The sequence below is a fragment of the Eumetopias jubatus genome, unplaced genomic scaffold (genome assembly GCF_037043125.1).
Source record: "Eumetopias jubatus isolate StellerSeaLion01/CBP00866 unplaced genomic scaffold, mEumJub1_p1.0 scaffold_14, whole genome shotgun sequence".
In the NCBI taxonomy this organism is placed as follows: Eukaryota; Metazoa; Chordata; class Mammalia; order Carnivora; family Otariidae; genus Eumetopias; species Eumetopias jubatus.
In genome coordinates this window covers 81,398,779-81,413,184 of record NW_028274820.1, presented here as the reverse complement: position 1 = coordinate 81,413,184, position 14,406 = coordinate 81,398,779, and the positions used below count along the sequence as shown (strand labels likewise).

The 14,406-nt window shown below is 40.0% G+C and overlaps 1 pseudogene; it reads left to right on the top strand.

The window, feature by feature from the left end:
* Positions 1 to 215: 215 nt before the first annotated feature.
* On the top strand, positions 216 to 13,027 carry LOC114210598 (gametocyte-specific factor 1 pseudogene; annotated as a pseudogene).
* The last annotated feature ends 1,379 nt before the right edge of the window (positions 13,028 to 14,406 follow it).

The following is a 14,406-nucleotide window of genomic DNA, read 5'->3' as shown; positions in this document are numbered from 1 at the left end:
ACGGCACCCTTAGCCCAAATCTTGAGAGTGGTGGGGTGGTCAGGAAGTTGAACTTGGCAAGCCCCAAGATTAATCTTCTGCTTCTATTCCTTATTACTCTTTATTACTTCACAGAATCAACCCAAATAAACGAAAATGGCAGAAACTAACTGCCATGGTTTGAATGTTTGTGTCCCCCTCAAATTCAGACAAAGAAATCCTAATTCCCACAGATGATGGTGTTAGGAGCTGGAGCCTTTGGGAGTTGCTTAGGTCATGAAGGTGGAGCCCTCATGAATGAAATTCGTGTTCTTACGAAAGAGGCTCCAGAGAGATCCCTTCCACCATGTGAAGACAGTGAGAAGGTGCCCGGTGTGAGTCAGGAAGAGGCCCTCACCAAAACATGACCATGCTGGTGCATTGATCTTGGACTTCCCAGCCCCCAGAGCTGTGGGCAATAAATTTCTGTTGTTTATAAGCTACCCAGTCTGTGGAATTTTGTTATAGCAGGCCAAACAGACTAAATATCAACTAAGATACTTTCTTCCTATAACCTTGAGTTGGGTGGATAATCTCATTTGACAGAGGAAGATATGAGGGAGGAAATTCAGAAATATAAACCGTTAAATCAAGCTAGATCCAGCTGGAGTCATTTCCCTCAGGCAGAACAAGCTCCATGGTTGATTATAATCTGACAAAATTCCTTAGAAGAAATGAGAAGAAACCCAGCATGTGTTTTGTACAGACCCCAGAGAAGCACCTAGCCTCCACTCCATGAGCACCTTTTTAGAAAATCTGTTTTATTTTTTAGTGTTCCTTTTTCTTCCCCTTTTTCTCAGTGCTCCTCATGCTCAGTTTTCTGAACATATAAGTGAGACTCAGGGCAGTCACAGCTTCTGCTTACCACAATTTTATGTCACTCAGGGGCACTCATTTCTAGCATATTCCAGGAGAAAGTATTTATTTATTTATTTATTTATTTATTTATTTATTTATTTATTTAAGAGAGAGCATGAAGGGAAGCAGCCTCTCCCCTGAGCAGGGAGCCCGACACGGGGCTCGATCCCAGGACCCCAGGATCATGACCTGAGCTAAAGGCAGACACTTAACCGACTGAGCCACCCAGGCACCCCTGGGAGAAAGTATTGACAATCGATCAATAGTGCATGGAATTCCTTCTCCCAGACATATAAGGACCTGCAGTCCTGGACCCTGGCGGATGCACAGTGTCCTTTAAATCCAGGTCAAGTGGCGGCATGTGTCACTTGCACACACAAGTGTGTGTGGCCAGGGTGGTCTGAGAAGCAGCCTCATGCAAAGAAGTCAATCAAACGTGAGCAGACCATCCAAAGGAAACATCAGCCTGAGGGGCTGACCAGAGAAGGTGAATCCAGGTGTGGTGATCATTGGATACAATTGATGAAGACTTGCTATAGGAGGAAATTTAAAACAGAGGAGGTAGAGGAAAGAGCCTGATTTAGAGGGCTGGCTCTATGGCAGCCCTCTGAGAAATTTTGGCTATGTCTCTTAACCTATCTAAATCTGTTTCCTTAGGTGCCTGGGTGGCTCAGTCCATTAAGTGTCTGCCTTCAGCTCAGGTCATGATCTCAGGGTCCTGGGATCGAGCCCTGCATCAGGCTCCCTGCTCAGTAGGGAGCCTGCTTCCATCTTGCTCTCTGCCTACCGCTCTGTCTGTTTGTGTGCACTCTCTCTCTCTCTGTGAAATAAATATATAAAACCTTTAAAAATAACTAACTAAATAAATAAACCTGTTTTCTCATCATGGACACAAGGACAGCTTCTACCTCAAGTGTTATGAAGTGAAACCCGATGATACATGCAAAACACTTAATACAACACTTGCACAGAGTATAGGCTCATTCCACTGAAGCTATTAGAATTATCAATACTATTATTGCTGTTATTTACCCTAAATGAAGGGGAGGGTGGCTGTATCCATTTTCTAGGGTGTTCATGTACTTGGTGGGGCAAGGAAGGGTTAAAGAAATCCTATTTGGACAAATACAAGATCCCGACCCAAGCTGACTTTCAGCTGCCGTCCCCATGTTAAAAATGAGGAAATGGAGGTAAAAGGAGTTTACAAAACTTATCCAGGGTCACACAGAAAAATAGCAGAGTTAAAACTCAAGCCTACATAGTTTTCTCTGTCTTGATAGCTAAACATTTCCAACATAACTCTTAGCTTCTTAGAACTGTTCCCACACCGTACCAAAGTTCCCTGGTTATGGCATCTCCCTTTTCTGTTTCTGTCTGGAATGCCTTTGTCCTCCTTTCAACCTAAAGATCTTCTATTCTACTCAGTCTTCAAGTTGTAGCTCTGATGTTATCCGGGACTTTTCTAAGACTACCAGGAAAGTGAGGCTCTCCCACCGTCGGGCTCACACCCTTCTTGAAGTTTGGGTTTTGTTGAAGACACCGTCCACTCATTCATCCCAGTGCTCTTACCCTGCTGTCTGTGGGAGGGCATCAGAGGGCGTTCCGTGAATCAGGCTATGGATGTGTGTGTGAACATACACGGGGACAGAAATGCACACACACGTACACACCAGTAATTTTTTATGTGATTTTTCCAAACTATCTTAGTAAATACAGTATTTCAATGTCAATTGTGGCTGCCCCTATAGACAGACACTGTAGACTCATCAGTGTTGTCATATGTCAGAACAGCTTTCTACTGCTAGGAACAAAAAAAAAAAAAATGTGTCCTGCCATCATGATGATGAGCATCTGTCTTTGTTTACTTCAGGATTGGCTTAAGTTAGAAAATGGCAAAGAAAATAATAAGGAAGAGATGTCAAATAGCTTTTGGCTTTGGTTCCCACTGTGTGTGATAGAACACCAAAGCCCTAGTCCTTTTTGCATGACACATACTTGCCGGTGAAAGAAGCATGAAGCCAAAAATGCTGAAGAAGTATCTCATAATTTGTATTCCAAAAATTTAGTAGTGTAGCTCTTTTCTAAGAAAAGAAAACTAGAGTTGAAAAGGCAAGACTTTACCAAAATTTACTCTGCCCTGAGATGAATCAGCCTACTCTTAATATAGCAACAAAGTGGTAAAACCTGGGTACCCCAGAAATGGTCAAGTTAGTGTGTGGTTTGGGGCAGAAGAGACAGGTTAAAGCAGTGCCTCCAAAAACTGAAATTATTCCATGATGGTTGACTTTTTAAAAATAGTATTTTTGAGGCATACGATGGAGGAATTGGAAGCTTCTTTATGCAGCCAGCTGTTGCCTTCAAAAATAAATTCCTATTTAGTAAGTCCTTTCAGAAATTTCAAATCCATTGATATCTTTGAAATGCTGAAAAGTTTATTCAGCAAAAACAATTCACTGGGCACTTTGTGAATAGACAGAACACCTGTGGGGCTTGGTAACACAGCTTAGAGGACCTGTCTTTATGCAGCAAGCTCTATACCCATTGCTTTCTTTGGTTCTGCTATCTACAGCAAGGTGTCAACTTTGTTTATGCCGGCGCCTTGAATCATTGCGCTTTCAAAATGTTTTCTCATGAAACGAAAGCAGAATGTGAACTTCTCTTTTACAAATCTGTGATACAGAAATATGCAGACAACTTGAAACTCCACAACTCTTTAAAATACTTCTGATGAGACAACCTGAAAATTGAAAGATGAATTCTTAATCTTCCCTTTGTTGACATCAACAGCATCCCCTTGCTGAAGACGAAACTCAGTGATGTGAAACCAACAGAAATTAAACAACATAAAACCACTATCCACGTCAGATCATCTTGAAATACCTTGGTATTCTCTTGTCGTAAGCCCATGTGTCATCTGTCATGAATTGATTCTGTTTGCCACCACATGCTGTTGTGAGCCCAGCTTTTTAGCATGTATTGCCATCAAAACAGAAAGTGTACGGGAAAGTGTATATGTTGTCATGCCAGAGACCACTCAGTAATTTCAGCTTCTCATCGAGCCAAGGGAGAGCTGCCTTCTCAGTGAAATTTATTTTTTAGCAAAGATAAAGTTTATGGTTTAACTTTATTTGCATTCATTGGATTTCTTTCTTTCCTGCTTCTTATTTTTTTTAATGTTGCCTGGGATTAATTTTGCATGTAAAGAAGGATGGAAAAAGCACCATTCTATATAAAAGTATTTTGATCTAACCCAACAAAATCAGCTGTATACATAATTTGGCTTATCATCATATATAAATATCTCTAAGAAGAGAAGCTCTAGTTTTTACCAGATTCCCAAGCCTCTGTGATGCAAAAAGGATTAAGAATAATAGCATGAAATTATAAATATCTTGAGGTCAGAGATTCTTTGTAACCTGCCTCCCTTTCCACAGCACCTGGGAGAGTGACTGCACTTAATACCCAAGAGGTTGGTCATGGGAGTCAGGGCTTTCCCATTCCCTAAACGATGTTGACTGAAAGAGACAGAATTGGCTGAATGAGCAGGTAAACTCATGATTTTTAATTTTAAAGTGAGTGCAAATCTTTTTCCTTAGCAAGAGACAGAAGAAAGCCTCTTTTTTTTTTCTTTTTTAGATTTATTTATTCATTTTGAGAAAGAGAGAGCACAGCCTGGGAGGGGCAGAGGGAGAGAGAGTCTTAAGCAGACTTCGCACTGAGCATGGACCCAGACTCAGGTCTTGATCTCAGACCTGAGCCAAGACCAAGAGTCTGAGGCTTAACCAACTGCACCACCCAGGTGCGCCGAAAGCTTCTTTATTAAATACCTTTTTTTAAAAGCTTTTATTTATTTACTTGAGAGAGAGAGAACAAGCAAGAGAGAGAGCTTGATATGGGGAGAGGGGCAAAGGGAGAGGGAGACAACCAGACTCCCTGCTGAGCGGGGAACCCAACGTGGGACTCGATCCCAGGACCCCAGGACCATGACCTAAAACGAAGGCAGATGCTTAACTGAGCCACCCAGGCACCCCTCTTTATTAAATATCTTATGAATTGGAAAAGGATGACTGGGAGGATATAAAATGAAAATTTATTTCCTTTGGCTGATACCGCAAAATAGTGGGGTAGAATATGTTTCTTTACTTGTACTGCATTTCCATACTGGATTCAAAGTCAAAGTCTTTTAACAATTAAAGTAAACATCATTGGGTTATTGATATTGTTATGGGCCAAATTATGTCCCTTCAAAATTCATATATTGAAGTTCTACCCCCAGTACCTCAGAATGTGACTTGTAGACAAGATCTTTACAGAGGTAATCGAGTTAAAATGAGGTCATTAGAATGGCTTCTAATCCAATACAACTGGTATCCATATACAAAGAGGAAATCTGGACACATACGAGGAACAGATGGAAGACATGGAGAGGGGACGGCCATCCCGGAAGCCAAGGAGAGAGACCTGGAACAGACCTGTCCCTTATGCCCCTTGGAAGGAACCAACTCTGTCTGAGAAGACACTGTCTTCTCAAACTATTAGGCATCCTGTATCTCTCTGACTATTATTTTTCATTTTTAATGACACAGCCCTACTTTCTCCCTTGAGCTTCCAAATCGTATGGCTTAAAAACAAAAATGCAAACAACAGAAAACTATCTGGATACTCCACAGTCACCTCAGATACAACGTGCTCAAACGAGCCCCCACACCTGCTCCCCGCCCCTGCTCCCTTCTCAGGAGTAGATGCCATCGTCCAGCGAGAAACCTGGTGTCACATTAGGTTCCTTGTTTTTCCTAGCCCTCCCACACCCAAGCAATCTTGATTTCTATTTCTATCCTCCTATCTCCTTCCCTCATCCTTACCTCGTTCAAGAGTTCATCAGCTTTGCTTTGGAAAATAGCAACAGCCTTCTAACTAGTTTTCCTGCCTCCAGGCTCATCTCCTCCCCTCATCTTCTCCACAGATTTAAAATACAAATCTGACCCTTTCAGTCCTGCCTAAAGGATTAATTTGGAGTTCATTAACGTAGCCCAGTGGACCCTCATATCTGACTCCTGTCTACCTCTCCAGCCTCAACTCCCCCTCCTACCTTGTCCCACACCTTCTTGCACTTGAGCAAACCCCTGGTGCTCTCTTCATCTCGCTCTCCTTCCATCTCTCTGCCTCTCTCTCTGTCTCTATCTCTCGGTCTCTCTCATATACCATGTTGTTTCACAACTAGTATATCAGAATCTACATTTAAAAAGAATTATTCAGGGGTGCCTCTGTGGCTCAGTTGGTTAAGCGGCTGCCTTGGGCGCAGGTCATGATCTCAGAGTTCGAGTCCCACGTAGCACTCCCTGCTCCGCGGGAAGCCTGCTTCTCCCTCTCCCTCTAGCTGCCGCTCCCCCTGCTTGTGCTCGTTCTCTCTCTCTGTCTCTCTGTCAAATAAATAAAAAATAAGATCTTTGAAAAAAAAAAGAATTATTCAGCTTATCTACTAAGAATACACAAAACAATCACAGGGAAGATAAAATTGCTTACTTTCCCACCCACCATTTCCCTCACTGCCAAAATGCCCATCAAATTAAGTTTGTTACTTGAAGGAAGAAAAACTGCTTTTAAATCAGTTTTATAAGTAAGCAAGTTAAAAAAAAAAAATCTCTCCAAGACATAAAGATTCTAAAGTAACCACAAACCAGCAATTATTTATATTCTGTTTTTAGCATCTAAATTCCCCATGTTTCATCTGAAAATTAAGCTGACTGATTTTCTTCTGGTGACATAATGGGCTAGCATGTGACCAGTTATCATTTCTTTTTGCTGAAACCAAAAGGCTTCAAGGACAGAGGCGGTATTGTTGAAAAAGCCTTGGGATTGACACCCAAGTTATTACTACCCTCTGCTGCTGTAAATGGAAAGTTTGTCACTGTGTGCCTGACATCCGGACTTCCTCTTTCTTTGAAGGCCAGTTTCTCCTTTAAACCATGAAAGTTACATATTGAAAGTATATGTGAAATTAAATGCCCCTTGGTCACCTGCACCCTGGGTCTAGCACACAGAAAAGTTCTCAGTAGTTGGCAGACCCTTGTGGTCAGATGCTGCTGTGGAGTAAAAAGAAGAAATCCGAAGTAGTTCTATGTTCTATGTGCCATGTTATTTGATCTCATAACCTTATGGGAGGGCAATAGGTTGTAATGGTGGATGCACAGGCTGGGAAGTCAAAGCCATCGGGGCCTTCTTTATAGCTGGACCTATGTGACCTTGGGGACTCACTTAATTGAAGGCACAGTTTCTTCATCTGAAAAATAAAAATTAAATGGGAAGTTGTATGTAAAGCACATAATTAAATGATGAGTAGCAAATGGAAGTTCTTATTTATGAAGAGTTATAAGGCAGTGATTGACAATTTCAGCAAGGGTAGTTCTCACATCATCGGGGAACAAGACATCACAAAAATTATTAGTCAGTGAAATCGGCTCTCACCATTCAAGGATTAAAGTTTTCTATATGATGCAAAAAGTCTACTTTTGTCTGCTCAACGCTCAAAAATATTTGTATACTACATATTATAATCTTCATGATTGTTCCTACTTTCATAAAATGATTAATCCCAGAAATCTCTTTTACCTCTGATCTTCAATTAAAACCTATAAGAGGGGGGCGCCTGGGTGGCTCAGTCGTTAAGCGTCTGCCTTCGGCTCAGGTCATGATTCCGGGGTCCTGGGATCGAGCCCTGCATCGGGCTCCCTGCTCGGCGGGAAGCCTGCTTTTCCCTCTCCCACTCCTCCTGCTTGTGTTCCCTCCCTCGCTGTGTCTCTGTCAAATAAATAAATCAAATCTTTAAAAAAATAAAAAATAAAAAATAATAAAACCTATGAGAAGAAAATGAAATAATCCATAATGATTTGTTCTCCAAAAGTTACTTAATTGTATGTTAACCCAAGCCGATCCTTGTCCCTATATGTATTATTTAGGATTAGCAAGTTGGTGTGGGGGAAGAAATATATTTTATTTTATTTTTTTTAAAGATTTTATTTATTTATTTGAGAGAGAGAGAATGAGAGATAGAGAGCAAAAGAGGGAAGAGGGTCAGAGGGAGAAGCAGACTCCCTGCCGAGCAGGGAGCCCGATGCGGGACTCGATCCCAGGACTCCAGGATCATGACCTGAGCCGAAGGCAGTCGCTTAACCAACTGAGCCACCCAGGCGCCCAAGAAATATATTTTAGTAAAAATTGTATGTGCTACCTCCTACTCTGACATTTGTTATCAAAAATGTGCTATAATGAAATAACTGGGAACCAAGTACGTGAACAAAATTGTATTAACACAATGTGTTAAAATTTTATGGAGTCTACTTAGAAATATGGCACATCAGGCATAAGACAGAGACCCCTAGAGGTATTAATTTTATTTTGATAATATTTGTGCATCAGCATAATAACGCATTGTGCCAGAATTAGGTAAATTTGTTTTCAATCAAATTAAACCTACTTATCCTTTTTAAGTAAAGAATAATTATAAATACATCTTCCTGAATATCATATTCCTCAAAATGAAATTTTTAAAGCCAGTTTTAGATTTCAAATGTAAACTCTAAATCATCTACTAGACAGAAAACTCTGGAATGTCTAAAAAGCCTTCAAATAAATAATGATCTTTTTCGAAGTGCCTACCTTTCTATGACAAGCACTGCACTAGCTGACTTTTGTTTACTTTCTCTAGTCTTCTCAAAAATTGGCCTTTCATAGTTGGAAAAACAAAGTCAGAGAAGGGAAGTGACTAACCCAAAGTCAACAACTTGCTAATGCTTGAACTGGAATTAGCTTGGTCTTTCCTTTACTACTAAGGATAGTCTTCCTGTGAAAAACTACTATCTTATTTTATTTAAAAGATACTTCTTACAAAGATTTATTTGCCAAAACTTGATATGGCCTTACTGCTCATGAAAGCAGTGAGGTTCAGTGGATAGAGGAATGTGTAGCTCCTAGTGACTAATGTAGTTTTAAAATATAATAATGAAAATTAAAGTCAAATACCACATGAGAAACAATAGGCAAAAGAAAGAAGGTGTTCTTTTTAAACCTGGTCGTTGGTTTCCTGTTTCATATTGTAATCCATTGATATCTGAAAAGGTCTATCTTAATTTTCAGAAATGGCAACAATCTCCTAAAAATATAATTTGGGCACGAATGAGAAACAAAACACAGTTTGCTCTTTAAAAAAAAAATATCTTGGCAAGAAAAAAGAATACCCTTTAAACAAACTAGGGAAAAAAATGTCAACTTTACTATTTAAGAACCAAGTTTATGAATAAATAGTAATTACAGAATCTGATAATGCCCAGTGTTGGTAAGGAAAACTGGCTCCCTCTCATTCACTATTGCTGAGATCCTTATTTGGAACAAACTTTTTAGAAAATAATCCAGCAATATCTATCTAAAGTGAAATTTATATACCCTTTGCATTAGCAATTCCACTCCATTCTGGCAAAAGTGTGCGTATATATACATATATATATACGCACACACACACATATACATATACATACATACAAACATTAACTACAATATTTTTGATAGAGAAGAAAAAAATCTTCAGAAAATGAAATGTCCATCAATAAGAACTTTTAAAAAATTGTCATATAGGGTACAGTAGAGTACAATGTGGTTACTACAGATACTCCAAAAATATGGTCATGTGAGAAAAGTAAGTTTTAGACAATGCATCTTACTGAATATCATACACCATAGCCCCATTTGTTTTAAATATACTGTTAAATTAAATAAAGAGGCCCTGAGACTGATGTGGCTCTATTGCTATGGCAGCCTATAAAGGCAAACCAAAATCTAAACCTATACATGCCTCAAAGGTAGAAATTAAAACACTAAGGACAACCAATCACAGCCAACTATGCTTAGCATTAGCCAATCAATAATTTCCTTTCTTTGCTTCCCTTCTTTCTCCATATCTCTTTTCCCTGGTCCCTGTCTGTGGAGCACTCCTAACCACCCCTGGTTTGGTGCTACCCAATTTGAATCAGTTTTTGCTCAAATAAGCTCTTAAAATTTTTAATATACCTCACTTTATCTTTTAACAATAGACACACACATTTGCTTCCATATTTCTAGGAAATTTCTGGAATGACATACAAGAAACTATAACCAGGAGTTAGCACGGGTAGAGGGAGGAGGGAAGAAGATTTTTAGTTTTCCTCTGCATAACTTTGCATTATTTCACCATGAGCAGCAGTGACTTTATAAGAACAAAAGAGATTTTATTTTTTTATTTAAATTGAATTAATTAACATATAATGTATTATTTGTTTCGGGGTACAGGTCTGTGTTTTATCAGTCTCATATAATACCCAGTGCTCATTACAACACATACCCCTCCCCAATGTCCATCACCCAGTTACCCCATCCTTCCACCCCTCTCCCCTCCAGCAACCCTCAGTTTGTTCCCTATAATTAAGAGTCTTTTATGGTTTGTCTCCCTCTCTGGTTTTGTCTTGTTTCATTTTTCCCCTCTCTTCCCCTATGATCCTCTGCCTTGTTTCTTAAATTCCACATAACAGTGAGATCATATGATACCTGTCTTTCTCTGATTGACTTACTTCGCTTAACATAATACCCTCTAGTTTCATCCTCGTCATTGCAAGTGGTAAGATTTCAATTTTTTGATGACTATGTAATATTCCATTGTATATATATAGCACAGCTTCTTTATCCATTCATCTGGCGATGGGCATCAGGGCTCTTTCCAGAGTTTGGCTATTGTGGACATTGCTGCTATAAACATTGGGATACATGTGCCTCATTGGGTCACTACATTTGTATCTTCGGGATAAATACCCTGTAGTGCAATTGCTGGGTCATAGGGTAGCTCTATTTTCAACTTTTTGAGGAACCTCCATACTGTTTTCCAGAGTGGCTGCACCAGCTTGCATTCCCACCAACAGTGTAGGAGGGTTCCCCTTTCTCCGCATCCCCACCAACATCTGTTGTTTCCTGATGTGTTAATTTTAGCCATTCTGACTGGTATGAGGTGGTATCTCATTGTGGTTTTGATTTTTATTTCTCTGATGCCAAGTGATGTTGAACATTTTTTCATGTATCTGTTGGCTTCTTTGGAGAAATGTCTGTTCATGTCTTCTGCCCTTTCTTGATTCAATTATTTGTTCTTTGGGTGTTGAGTTGGTAAATTCTTCATAGATTTTGGATACTAGCCCTTTATCTGATATGTCATTTGCAAATATCTTCTCCCATTCTGTCGGTTGTCTTTTGGTTTTGCCGACTGTTTCCTTTGCTGTGCAAAAGCTTTTTATCTTGATGAAGTTCTAATAGTTCATTTTTGCCCTTGCTTCCCTTGCCTTTGGAGACGTGTCTAGCAAGAAGCTGCTGCAGCTGAGGTCAAAGAGTTTGCTGCCTGTGTTCTTCTCTAGGATTTTGATGGATTCCTGTTTCACATTTAGGTCTTTTATCCATTTTGAGTCTATTTTTGTCTAAGGTGTAAGGATGTGATCCAGTTTCATTCTTCTGCATGTGGCTGTCCAATTTTCCCAGCACCATTTGTTGAAGAGGACTGTCTTTTTTCCACTGGATATTCTTTCCTACTTTGTCAGAGATTAGTTGTCCATGAAGTTGAGGGCCCATTTCTGGGCTCTCTATTCTGTTCCATTGATCTATGTGTCTATTTATGTGCCAGCACCATACTGTCTTGATGATTACAGCTTTGTAATAGAGCTTGAAGTCCGGAATTGTGATGCCACCAGTTTTGGTTTTCTTTTTCAACATTCCTTTGGCTATTTGGGGTCTTTTCTGGTTCCACACAAATTTTAGGATTATTTGTTCCATTTCTGTGAAAAAAGTGGATGGTATTTTGATAGAGATTGCATTGAATGTGTAGATTGCTCTTGGTAGCATAGACTTTTTTTTAAAGATTTTATTTATTTATTTGAGAGAGAGAGAATGAGAGATAGAAAACACTAGAGGGAAGAGGGTCAGAGGGAGAAGCAGAATCCCTGCTGAGCAGGAAGCCCAATGTGGGACTCGATCCCGGGACTGCAGGATCATGACCTGAGCTGAAGGCAGTCGCTTAACCAACTGAGCCACCCAGGCGCCCGGTAGCATAGACATTTTAACAATATTTGTTCTTCCAACCCATGAGCATGGAATGTTTTTCCATTTCTTTGTGTCTTCCTCAGTTCCTTTTATGAATGTTCTATAGTTTTCTGAGTACAGATCCTTTGCCTCTTTGGTTAGGTTTATTCCTAGGTATCTTATGGTTTTGGGTGCAATTGTAAATGGGACCGACTCCTGGATTTCTCTTTCTTGTCTCGTTGTTGTGTATAGAAATGCAACTGATTTCTGTGCATTGATTTTATATCCTGCCACTGCTGAATTCATATATGAGTTCTAGCAATTTTGAGGTGGAGTCTTTTGGGTTTTCCACATAGAATATAAAAGAGATTTTAAACCAACATAATATAAAAGGCTGTGCAAGTGTTTCCATTTAAAAAAAATTATTGGCGTCTCAGGAAGTGGGGCCCCACCCCCTAAAGTCAGGGGCAGGAAGTGAGTATTGCTGGGCCGGATGTGGGGAGAAAGCAGTTGTGGGAACAGCATGTCTCCATGGAGAACTTGGATTCAGCTCCTTCCTTTCCAACAAGTAAGAAATTTACATTGATTCCCTGGACCTTGAAAAGCTATTACAATGCCCTTATGATAAAAACCCCCAGATCAGGGCTGACAGGTTTCCTTATCATCTTATCAAGTGCAGAAAGAATCATCCTAATGTCGAAAGCGAAATGGCTACTTGTGCCTTCAGTGCTTGCCACCATGTTTCTCTAGCCAAAATCAGTCATCCTATCTCAAGCTGTGATGATAAAAGTTGTGTTGAGCAGGATGTTGCCATCTGAACCAGGAACCTTGGATAAGAGACTATGGCTGAGAACACATGGCAGTGCCCTCCTTGGGATGAAGACTAGGATAAATATCTGTGGGAACAGACCAGCACCCCCATTTGTCTGGGCACAGTCAACTACTGTGGCAACAACAGTCTGCAAGCAACATAGTTATGGAACATAAAAGTAACCTGGCATCAAGCATGTGTGCTCCCAAGTCTCTGTTGTATGTTATGCCATGGAAAAACAATGGAAATGCACAGTAACAGAATATCTATCTCATCAAATGCAGACCCTAGAAGACTCTTGCTTTTTTAATTATAGAAAGATTAAACTATGACCTTCAAAAAAATAAAAAAGTTATTAGAGCTTGAAAATGTGCAGTAATTTGAATCATTTGAGTGCTTTTATAGTTCCATCCCAAATCAAATATTAAACAAAGTTTAGACATGAAGTAAGGTCTATAACAAAACATTTCCCTTTTTTTTTTAAAGGTTTTTTTTTTTCATTTATTCATTTGACAGAAACAGAGATAGCGAGAGCAGGAACACAAGCAGGAGTGGGAGAGGGAGAAGCAGGCTTCCCCCCGAGGGGGGAGCCCGATGTGGGACTCAATCCCAGGACCCTGGAATCATGACCTGAGCTGAAGGCAGACACTTAACGACTGAGCCGCCAAAACATTTCCCTTTTTCTCAAAGGAAATATAATGCCTCAAAGAGTTGACCTTAAGATCTTAGTGACTCTGTACCATAACCTGTGAGTACATAGCAGGCTGGATTTGGCACATACTGAACAATACCACCATTTCGTGGCTTCATCCTTTTTGCTTCTTAAAGGAAGACTGAGGCAAGGGGAAAAGAATGAAGAAGTGACATTTGTGATATCTGGGCAGTGAATGTTTTTTCTTCTCTCCCACCTTCTCTTCCCCCTTCCTTCCGTCCCTCTCTCTTTGACTGCAAGTAGAGGAGAAAAGAGAAGTATCCAGGTTTTCAATTTTATTGATAGTTTTATGTGGATTTTCAAATTCTTAATCACTCCATGTCAAATTTCAGTGTCATCAGAATGTCAGTATCTTGTGCAGAATGATTGTGTTGAAACAATCCTGGCAGTTTTGCAAGTGAAACATAATGGAAGCCCTAGTATTCTTAGCTGGGGAACACTGATAGATAAGCCCGAGTCCTGTAATATGAACCTTACACCCAGAGTCGAGATTGTAGTATTTGTCAAGTTCAAAGCAAGTTGCCATTTGCTAGGTACCATAAATCAAAAAGTCCTTTCCAAAAATGACCTTTCAATGAGAGAAGCTCCTCTCACAGTTTGTTTAAAAAGCATACTTTAATAGACATATGGCTCATTTCAGTTAACATGTAGAGTATGAACTTACTACAGAAGAATTCATGGTGAGAAACAAGATACGAACAAAGAGAAAAGCATTTCTACTTTCCCATTTCTTCTGTGCTGGCGTCTTAATTTACAAAGGTGACACAGAGGGACCATATGAGGAACACCAGGTTTTGGACAGGAAGCAGACCAGGAGTGAGGGGAAAGCCTTTATTGGAGTTTCCTTGAGAACTGCAAGGCAGGGTTGGTTAAACAGTTTAGGACTGGCTAGTTTGAATAATTTCAGCAGGCTCTGGGCTGCAGA